Source organism: Lethenteron reissneri, chromosome 62 (genome assembly GCF_015708825.2).
Source record: "Lethenteron reissneri isolate LAM-NWPU_2019-01 chromosome 62, ASM1570882v1, whole genome shotgun sequence".
In the NCBI taxonomy this organism is placed as follows: Eukaryota; Metazoa; Chordata; class Hyperoartia; order Petromyzontiformes; family Petromyzontidae; genus Lethenteron; species Lethenteron reissneri.
The window spans coordinates 4,852,586-4,862,451 of NC_083840.1; positions in this window are offsets into that span (position 1 = coordinate 4,852,586).

Sequence of the window (9,866 nt, forward strand, 5' to 3'; positions counted from 1 at the left end):
CCATGAAACCAAACTCCTCAATAATTCGTATTTTAAATTGGTCAGCCGCCATTTTCTTCATTCGCTCACCTCTGAAATAGCCACCATTTTTGTTTGATCCCAACCAAGGGCCGCCATTTTGTTTTTTATGAGTTTGACAAGTTACTGAAAATGGAATTTCATTTCTGTTTTATATTATTATTAATAATAACTTTACGCCGCAGAACAATTGTATTGATGTTGGAGAAACTACAAATAAAATATTTTTAAACGTATTTTTGTATGCGTCTTATGTATCAAGTGTTTTTTTGTGGTGTCTCACATGTGGTTGAGTTGTACCGCATGTTGCTTTGAAACGATGTCCGATGTTTCACTCCCACGTCCGTGGGAGCTTGCTCAGGAATTGAATGGAGTGGCTCACTTTCTCCCTAAACATCTCACCGATCTTCTTAAGTTTTATCTTCCACTGCGAAAACTTAAGAGATGCTAATTCTGCTCAACTCATTATAATTACAAATACCAGACGTTCGATGGGAAACAGAGGCTATTTTTTCCAGCCAGGCTCCGCGATTTTGGAATTCCCTTCCTCCTCGGTCTATGATGGAATATTGAGTTTGTTACACTTTTTTTAATCACGTCTTAAAACTCAACCTGTATTTACAACAAGTTTTCACTATAACGTTAGCTTCGGTGTGAAGCTTATGTTATAGTGCTGTATAAAACCAAGTTTATTGTGATATTATTACATTATTTATAGGTGTAGTGATAGGAGTTGGGGTAGTGATCGGAGTAATGATAGGAGTTGTACTAGGCCTGGTCGTAGCTGGGAGGTGGGGGCAGGGAGTACCAACAGCAGCAGGATAATGGGATGGGGAGAAGAGATGGGGGTCGTTTAAGCTACTAACGTGAATGCTGTGGACTGGCTTATACAGGGATTCCTTTACGAGTTAGGTTCCAGAGGTCTGTTCGTAAGTCGATTTGTTCGTAAGTCCAACTGTACTGTCGATTCCAAACACGTTGTACGGCATGTACACTCAACACAGGGAATGGCTTCAAAAGCTGTTTAATCTCCTGTAGATGTAGATGCCACCACCGCCATCTATTGCGCGGCGTTTGAACTTCTGACTCTCAGTCCGAACGGGCAACTGGACTCACGGACGGGTTTGTTCGTATCTCTGAAAGTTCGTAAGTCGAATGTGCGTAAGTAGAGGAGTCTCTGCACAACAATTGCACGTCAAATTACGTCCCGTTGCTTTTCTTTCAATCGCCATACGAAGCCACGAGGACATTACGGGCACGATACAATTCACGCATCTCGAACTAAAATGTCGTTTAGGCCATTCGAGAAACGAAACTGACCAGGTGTTTCATATCTCCGTGACCTTCGGTCTAATCCTTCATCTAGAACCTTGCGCCGGGGACAAAGTTGGGCGCAGATGCTGCGGTGAGTTAAGACGGCGCGGGACCCAGACGCCCATTCACTCCCTAACCCAGTCCCCGACTTCCCCCCCCCAGCCGCTTCCACCGCTCTTTCCGTCACAGTTAACGACAAAAACATGTAAAGGCACGGCCCTTGTGAGTCTGGATCTCTGTGCGAGTCTGTGCATCTCTATGTGTGAGTCAGTAGGTATATGTGAGTCTGTGGGTGTCTGTGGGTCTATTTGTGAGTCTGTGGATCTATCTGAGTCTGGGTGTATGTGGTTCTCTATGTGAGTCTGTAGGTCTCTGTGTGAGTCAGGGCTTCTAGGAGTCTGTGGGTGTGTGTGTGAGTCTATGAGTCTCAATGTGAGTCTGTGGGTCTCGGTGTGAGTCTGTGGGTTTCTGTGTGAGTCTGTGGGTCTCTGTGGGAGTCTGTGGATCTATGTGAGTCTGTGGGTGTCTGTGGGTCTATTTGTGAGTCTGTCGGCTTCTGTGTGAGTCAGGGCTTCTATGAGTCTGTGGGTGTGTGTGTGAATCTATGAGTCTCAATGTGAGTCTGTGGGTCTTGGTGTGAGTGTCTGTCTGAGCCTATGGGTCTCTGTGTGAGTCTGTGGGTCTCTGTGGGAGTCAGGTCTTCTATGAGTCTGTGGGTGTGTGCGTGGGTCCGTGGGTTTATGTGAGTCTATGGGCCTCTGTGTGAGTCTATAGGTCTCTGTGTGAGTCTGTGGGGCTCTGTGTGAGTCTGTGGGTTTATGTGAGTCTATGGGTCTCTGTGTGAGTCTGTGGGTCGATATGGGTCTATGGGTCTCTGTGTGAGTTTGTGGGTCTACGTGAATCTGAGCCTCTCTATGTATGTTGAACTTATTTAGCACTATACATAGCCAACCGTGCTAATCGGAAACGTGTGGGGGTGGGGGGTTAAGGACATCAAACTAAAACACAAAATCAGTTTTAAAGAAACATATTTTTAATCCCGATGATGATTTAAAGGTGCCAAAGCTCCCAGTGGTATCCGACTGACCAGCGCGTACGGTCGCGGTCAGAAAGGGCTGCTTGAGAGGCCATATCCGTCCAACACGGAAAAAAAACGCGGAGTACGGGGTGTGGGTAATGGGGTGTGGGGTATGGGATGCGGGGCAGTGGGGTGGTGTGGGGTAGTGGGGTGGTGTGGGGTAGTGGGGTGGTGCATGGGGTAGTGGGGTGGAGCGGGGTAGTGGGGTGGTGCGGGGTAGTGGGATGGTGCGGGGTAGTGGGGTGTGGGGTAGTGGGGTGGTGCATGGGGTAGTGGGGTGGTGCATGGGGTAGTGGGGTGGAGCGGGGTAGTGGGGTGGTGCGGGGTAGTGGGGTGGTGTGGGGTAGTGGGGTGCGGGGTAGTGGGGTGTGGGGTAGTGGGGTGGTGCATGGGGTAGTGGGGTGGTGCATGGGGTAGTGGGGTGGAGCGGGGTAATGGGGTGGTGTGGGGTAGTGTGGTGGTCCGGGGTAGTGGGGAGCATGCTGCGTAAATACACGTCTGGTCATGCCGTCGCACATTGTACCACATCACTATGTGAGTCTATGGGTCTCTGTGTGAGTATATGGGCCTCTATGAGTTTGTGGCTGTCTGTGAGTCAGTTTGTGGATCTGTGTATGTGAACTTCTTTCGCGCCGTTCGTAGCCAACCGTGCTAATCAAAGGTGCGGGGTTCGTGGGAGAATCCCAGCAAAAAATCTATGCACATAAAACCAGTTCTCAAGAAACGAGTTTGTCAACCCAGACTGCTCCACGAACTATTTTTGGCCAAAGACGACAGAGAAACCGAAATGACAAAATACTCTTTTCTACTTCTTCATCCAATTCTGCCATTGCAGCGTGAGCGCGCTAATCAAAGCGCTTAAACACGGGGCAGCAGTAGTGGTGGTGGTGGTCTGGGCTTTTGCGACCGATGTTATCGATTCTAGAGGTCTTTTTGTGGGGTTAGATCGCGTTAAAATAAATGTCATGTCGTCAAACCTGCCACCACCCAGCCGTCGCCTGATGATGCTGGTTGTTGTATTGGAATGTTCAAGGTTGTCATGGGTTTACTCTCGAACCCACAACTCGGTTAGTGCTGAACTAGTAACTAGTCAGCACGTTTTGTGTCGGGTGGTGGCGGGTTTAACGACACATTTATATTTTCGCGATATAACCAGCAAAACAACCTCTGTTACGGATAATCAAAGCATGTTGCTTTGTAAATATGTTTAGCGTGTTGTTAGTTTATCGTGTTGTTAGTTTAGCGTGTTGTTAGTTTATCGTGTTGTTAGTTTAGCGTGTCGTTAGTTTAGCGTGTCGTTTTGTCAATTCTTGTGAGCGTGTTGTGTCGTAAATTTGTTTTAAAAAAAAAGAACAAATGAACGCGTCTTGTTGTTTTTTTTCATTCTTGCCGATCAGTGGAACTCGGCTTTGTTTTTTGTTGGAGCAGTTTGAGGTGGCAGGGTTTTCATAATTTTTCTTTTTCAAACTGCTGAGAGTCTGTGAACAAATTTTTTTGCTGGGCTGTGAAATATGCCCAACGCCTCCCCGCTGCACCTCGTGGGGTTTAGATTCTGGTTTCTTGTTCCATTTCCTGTGCGTGGGTTTTTTTCACTCTCTCTCTATTTTATTATTATACGCTTTTATATTATTATTAATACACACCATTATATTATTACACGATTTCACACTATTAACATGTAGGCTTTCGCAAACAATATCATCCATAAAACCATAATATGCGTAAATATGTATTGACGCGATCTAACCCAAAAAAACTGTATTATGGATTTTGCATTATTATGACATGCTCATAGGGAGTTTTGTTGGGGTGAGATAACATAAATACAAATGTGTCGTTAAACCCACCACCACCCAACACAGCCAACTAGTAAGGTTTGTTACGTAAACAGAACGTGCCAATTCGTTACTAGTACAGTACTAACCACTGTGTTGGAGAGCAAATCCACATTTACAATCTGAGCACCAATCTTGATTTGAAGCTTTCGTGACTGCAGGAATCCATACTCTTTGGCTCTTTCGGTAAAGTCACGTAGGTAGAAATCAAATCAAATAAAACAAATCACGACGTTTCCATCGCAACACACGCGGTCGTCAATCAGGCCTAATCGATAGATTCTGATCGATAGATTCTGATCAGGCCTGATGGCGAGCGCATGTGTTGACGGCCGCTTGTGTTGATTTATTTTACTTCTAACTATGTGACTTTACCGAAATAACCAAAGGGAACCTGAGCACCGTGAAATTTCGTCAGTAATTACAACCGGCATCATCAGGCGGACAGCAGGAAGGCTTGTGGAGAAATCCTCCTCCTGTTTCGCTCCTTAAACAGAGGGGTAGGTGTGATGACGTCACTTGTGAGCCCTTCACGTGCGAAGGGGGGGGGGATTCATGAATGCATCTAAATTACAATTGTTTTTTCCATTAGCGGTTGGGTTATTCATATGGTAATCAACGTACATTATAGGTGCAAAATGTGCACGTGTAATATTGTACCTCCTGTCGTTTGCATGCACTAACACATTCCTACGAAGGGAGCTGGTAGGAACGTTGGGTTGCTCAGTCAATGGCCAGGGTCAATGGCGGCGTGGTGTATTCCACAAAAATGCCCGACTGAGGGCAGGCACAAGCCGGCGTGAGTAGGTTAAACGTTGAGTTTTATAAGGGCACCACGGGGTGACCAGTCCCTCCCCACCCAGCCCCCCCTCCCACCCCCCACCCAGCCCCCCCCCTCCCACCCCCCACCCAGCCTCACCCTCCCCCCACCCAGCCTCACCCTCCCCACCCAGCCCCTCCCCACCCAGCCCTCTCCACCCAACCCCACCCAACCCCACCCCTCCCATTTTTGGATGCAGAACGGACGGACACAATAATCCCCTGTGGGCTAGTGGAACCAGGTGGTTCCTACCAGTAAAATAACAGTACCTGTCATTGTGTACGTACAGCCCCATCAGCCACGTGGCTGATGGCGCGGCGGCCACCAAACATGGTCCCGCTTCTTCACTCCATCAGCGGGCCCCGATATCTTCCGGGCTCCCCTCTATATCGTCTCTCCCACGTGACCCTGACTCCTCCCCTTCCGGATCGTCAGATCCGGCCTTCCCATACTGCCCTGCTGGCTCCACCTCCATTCACCTCGCTTCCCATTGGAGCCGAGGTGAACGGCGGCCCCTCCCACACGCCCCCCCCCCCCCTTACCGGGCCGTGTGATTGGACCAGAGCCCAGCAGCAACTCCATTGACGCTCGCATTACAATTGTATAGGCATGCATTTAAACAACGTATTATTTTTAACGCGTAGACTTTCGCGACCAATATCATCCATAATAGAGGGGTTTTTTTGGGGTTAGATCGCGTAAATATATAAATGTGGTGTCGTTAAACCCGCCACCACCCGACACAGCCAACTAGTAAAGGGTTGTCAGGTAAACAGAACGTGGCCAATTCGTTACTAGTACAGCACTAGTGTGTAGTGTAGTGTATAGTAGTGTAGTGTATAGTAGTGTATAGTGTAGTATACTAGTACAGCACTAGTGTATAGTGTAGTGTATTGTGTATAATAGTGTAGTGTATAGTGTCGTGTATAGTAGTACATAGTGTAGTATACTAGTACAGCACACCGGTGTGTTGGAGAGCCAAGCCACAACATTTACAATCTGAGTACGACCTGATTCGTTTCTTATATAGAGGCGTGGATGTGGTGTACAACATACATTATGCATGCGCATTTTGTGATGTTGTGGCTTGGCTCTCCAACACACCGGTGTGCTGTACTAGTATACTACACTATACACTACACTACTATACACTACACTATACACTAGTGCTGTACTAGTATACTACACTATACACTACACTATACACTACACACTAGTGCTGTACTAGTATACTACATTATACACTACTATACACTACACTACTATACACTACACTATACACTACATTACACACTAGTGCTGTGCTAGTGACGAATTGGCCACGTTCTGTTTACGTGACAACCCTTACTAGTTGGCTGTGTCGGGTGGTGGCGGGTTTTAACGACACATTTATATATTTATGCGATCTAACCCAAAAAAAACCCTCTATCATGGCCGTATTATTTGACGATTCGTAAGCAGCACTAAACCTGTAGCTATCTGAGCAATTATTTTTAATTCTCTCAATTTCGATCGATTCTCAAATGTTGATAGACGTTAACTATTTCGCCTGATGTACAGGAGGTCGTGGATTCCATCCTGACCCTGACGCCTGTTGTATATTTGGAGTTTGCATTTTCTCACCGTGTTCGTGTGGATTTTTGTTGGGTCTCTCCGGTTTTTCCCTCCACATTTACAAACGTGCGCTTCGAGTATTTGGCGCGCTACAAAATTCCACATCATAAGCCACTTCATTGGCCACGTCGCTTCTGAAAAAAGTGCTGTATAGCTCTAGTGGGCCTTACCTTGGGGAAATAAAATAGCAGCAAAATTGTTGCAATAGTTTTCACGGAAAAATAAAATTTGGTTAAGAAAAAACCTCGTTTTTCAATGCACACACTTTTGTTTGCACGCAAAAGTAGAAAATTATTTATTTTGACCCCAGAATTAATCAAAATTTACGTGCTCAATAACAGTGGGTGGCTTGCATAAAGAAAAGTAAACACCGAAAGCAAGCCACCCGCTTGTATTCAGCAATAACGTTTGATTAATTATGGGTTCAAAATAATTTCTTTTCTACTTTTGAGTGCAAAAAAGTGTATGCATTGAAAAACTACGTCTTTTTTTTACCAATTCTTTTTTTGCTACTGCTGAGACCAAACCAGAGAAACTCACGAGCCCAACCACCCCCTGTTTGTCGCTACTTTCAGTCGGGTTTGTGTGTGTGTGTATTTGTTTTAGTGTGGGGGGCGGTAGTGTAGTGGTCAGCGCTACGCTGCGCTACGAACCCGGCGTCCCGAGTCCGATTCCCGCTCACGGCCAACACCGGTGACGATTATCTGAACCGGTCCAGGGCCTGCCCTAGGTCGACTCAGCCTCAAATCAGTACCTATTGTAAACATCGCCACTTAGGAAGACAAAGGCGGCCGGGCGTGGTGTTGGCTACCCACCCCCTCGTGTGCCGTGCCAGCACTTGCCCCCACCAACCTGTTGAGGCTATACGGGGGCCCTTTGTCTTTGTTGTTTTCATATAAGTCTACTCAGCCTGAAATGAGTACCTGGTGCGGTGCGTCAACATCACCACTGGGGAGACAAAGGCGGCCGGGCGTGGTGTTGGCCACCCACCCCCTCGTGCGCCGTACCGGCCTTCACAGGTGCTACTCGCTAACAGCACTTGCCCCTACAGTCTGTTCCAGGCTGAACGGGGGATCTTTATCTTTTAGGGTTTTTTTATTTAACCAGGTTTCTGCGGTCTTGGTTTGTTCGCGAGCCTGCATCACAGTTTGTACGCGGCCGCTTGACACCAGCGAGATGCCATTGTGAGCGCGTTCTTCGCCACTCCGAGCAATTAGTACTTTTGTACTTTATTTCTTATTTATATACCGTATACTAGCTTTACTACCCGGCTTCGCCCGGGACTTGGATTCACCACGCGATGTTCACACACCACACCAATTACTCGTTTGAGGCTGAGTCGACCTAGGGGAGGCCCAGGACCGGTTCAAATAATCGTCACCCGTGGTGGCCGTGAGCGGGAATCGAACTCGAGTCGCCGGGTTCGTAGCGCTAACCACTACACTACAATGCGTTACGCTTCTACACGCGCGGGTCACATGACAGATGTGACGTCACAGCTCACTCGCCGTGCAAAGAAATATGCATTATTGAGCCCCCCCCACCCCCCCCAAATACAATTTTTTTTTTTACAATTGTTGCATGGTATACAGTCTGGAAAGTACCCACATGGCAAATTTCAAGTTTGTTGCATGTCGGGAAGTACGCTAAACATTTTGAACAGACACACATAATCACACATTTCCCTTTTATATATATGTGTGGAGAAGATAAACGTTCAGCGACTCTCTCAAATCTACGTGACGTTTTTGCCAGTATCGAGTATGAAAAATAAGAATCGTTTTTTTGTTTATCCTTTCTAGCAATAAAACAGTAATATGTTCAAACACCATCAAAGACAATGCATCAAATATCATTATTATTAACACATTGTCCTGCGGAGGGAGCTGGTAGGAACGTTGGGTTGCTCGGTCAATGGCCAGGGTCAACGGCGGCGTGGTGTATTCCGCAAATATGCCCGACTGTGAGGGCGGGCACAAGCCGGCGTGAGTAGGTTAAACGTTGAGTTTTATAAGGGCACCACGGGGTGACCAGCCCCTCCCCACCCAGCCCCACCCCTCCCACCCCCCACCCAGCCCCACCCTCCCCACCCAGCCCCTCCCCATCCAGCCCCACCCCTCCCCCAGCCCTACCCCTCCCACCCCCCACCCAGTCCCTCCCCACCCAGCCCCTCCCCACCCTCCCCACCCAGGCCCTCCCCACCCAGCCCCACCCTCCCCACCCAGCCCCTCCCCACCCTCCCCTCCCCACCCAGCCCCTCCCTCCCCACCCAGCCCCTCCCTGCACGACAGACGGACGGACACAATAATCCCCTGTGGGCTGGTGTAACCAGTATCAATTTGTTCGTATGTTCAGTATCGTGCGTGGTTAATACAGACCTGATTCCTTGCAAAAGGGTTTTTATTTGGTATTTGAACATCTTTAACACAACTCCTGTTTTATGGCCATGAAAGGGTAGAACCTATTCTCATTTTAAACTATTTACGACCAAACTATTTTTCATTGTACCAGGTAAGGCCCCGCTGAGTTGTGTGGCTCTTTTACAGAAGCGACCTGGCCACCAATGGTAGCTCAACGAAGTGGCTTTTCATCATCACGTGGAAATGTGGAGCAGCCAAACGTCACCGCGTGGTGACGTTCATTCTAAATGTAGAGGGACAACCCGGAGGACCTGGAGAAAAATCCACGTGACCACGGGGAGAGAGAGAGACACCGCAAACTCCAAATATACAGCAGCAAGCGTCAGGGTAGGAATCGAAATCCATGACCTCCTGTATACCAGGCGAGGTAGTTAACATCTCCTAGCCACCGTGATGATGATGAGGGAGAGAGACACGCAAACTCAAATATACCGCAGGCGCCAGGGTCGGGATCGAACCCATGACCTCCTGTATACCCGGCGAGGTAGTTAACATCTCCTAGCCACCGTGATGATGATGATGATGAGAGAGAGACACGCAAACTCCAAATATACAGCAGCAGGCCTCAGGATCGGGATCGAACCCACGACCTCCTATATACCAGGCGAGGTAGTTAACATCTCCTGTATACCAGGCGAGGTAGTTAACATCTCCTGTATACCAGGCGAGGTAGTTAACGTCTCCTGTAGACCAGGCGAGGTAGTCAACATCTCATAGCCACCGTTTTATCACTTCTCAGAGGGATTTTTGTTAATGAAAACAAAATC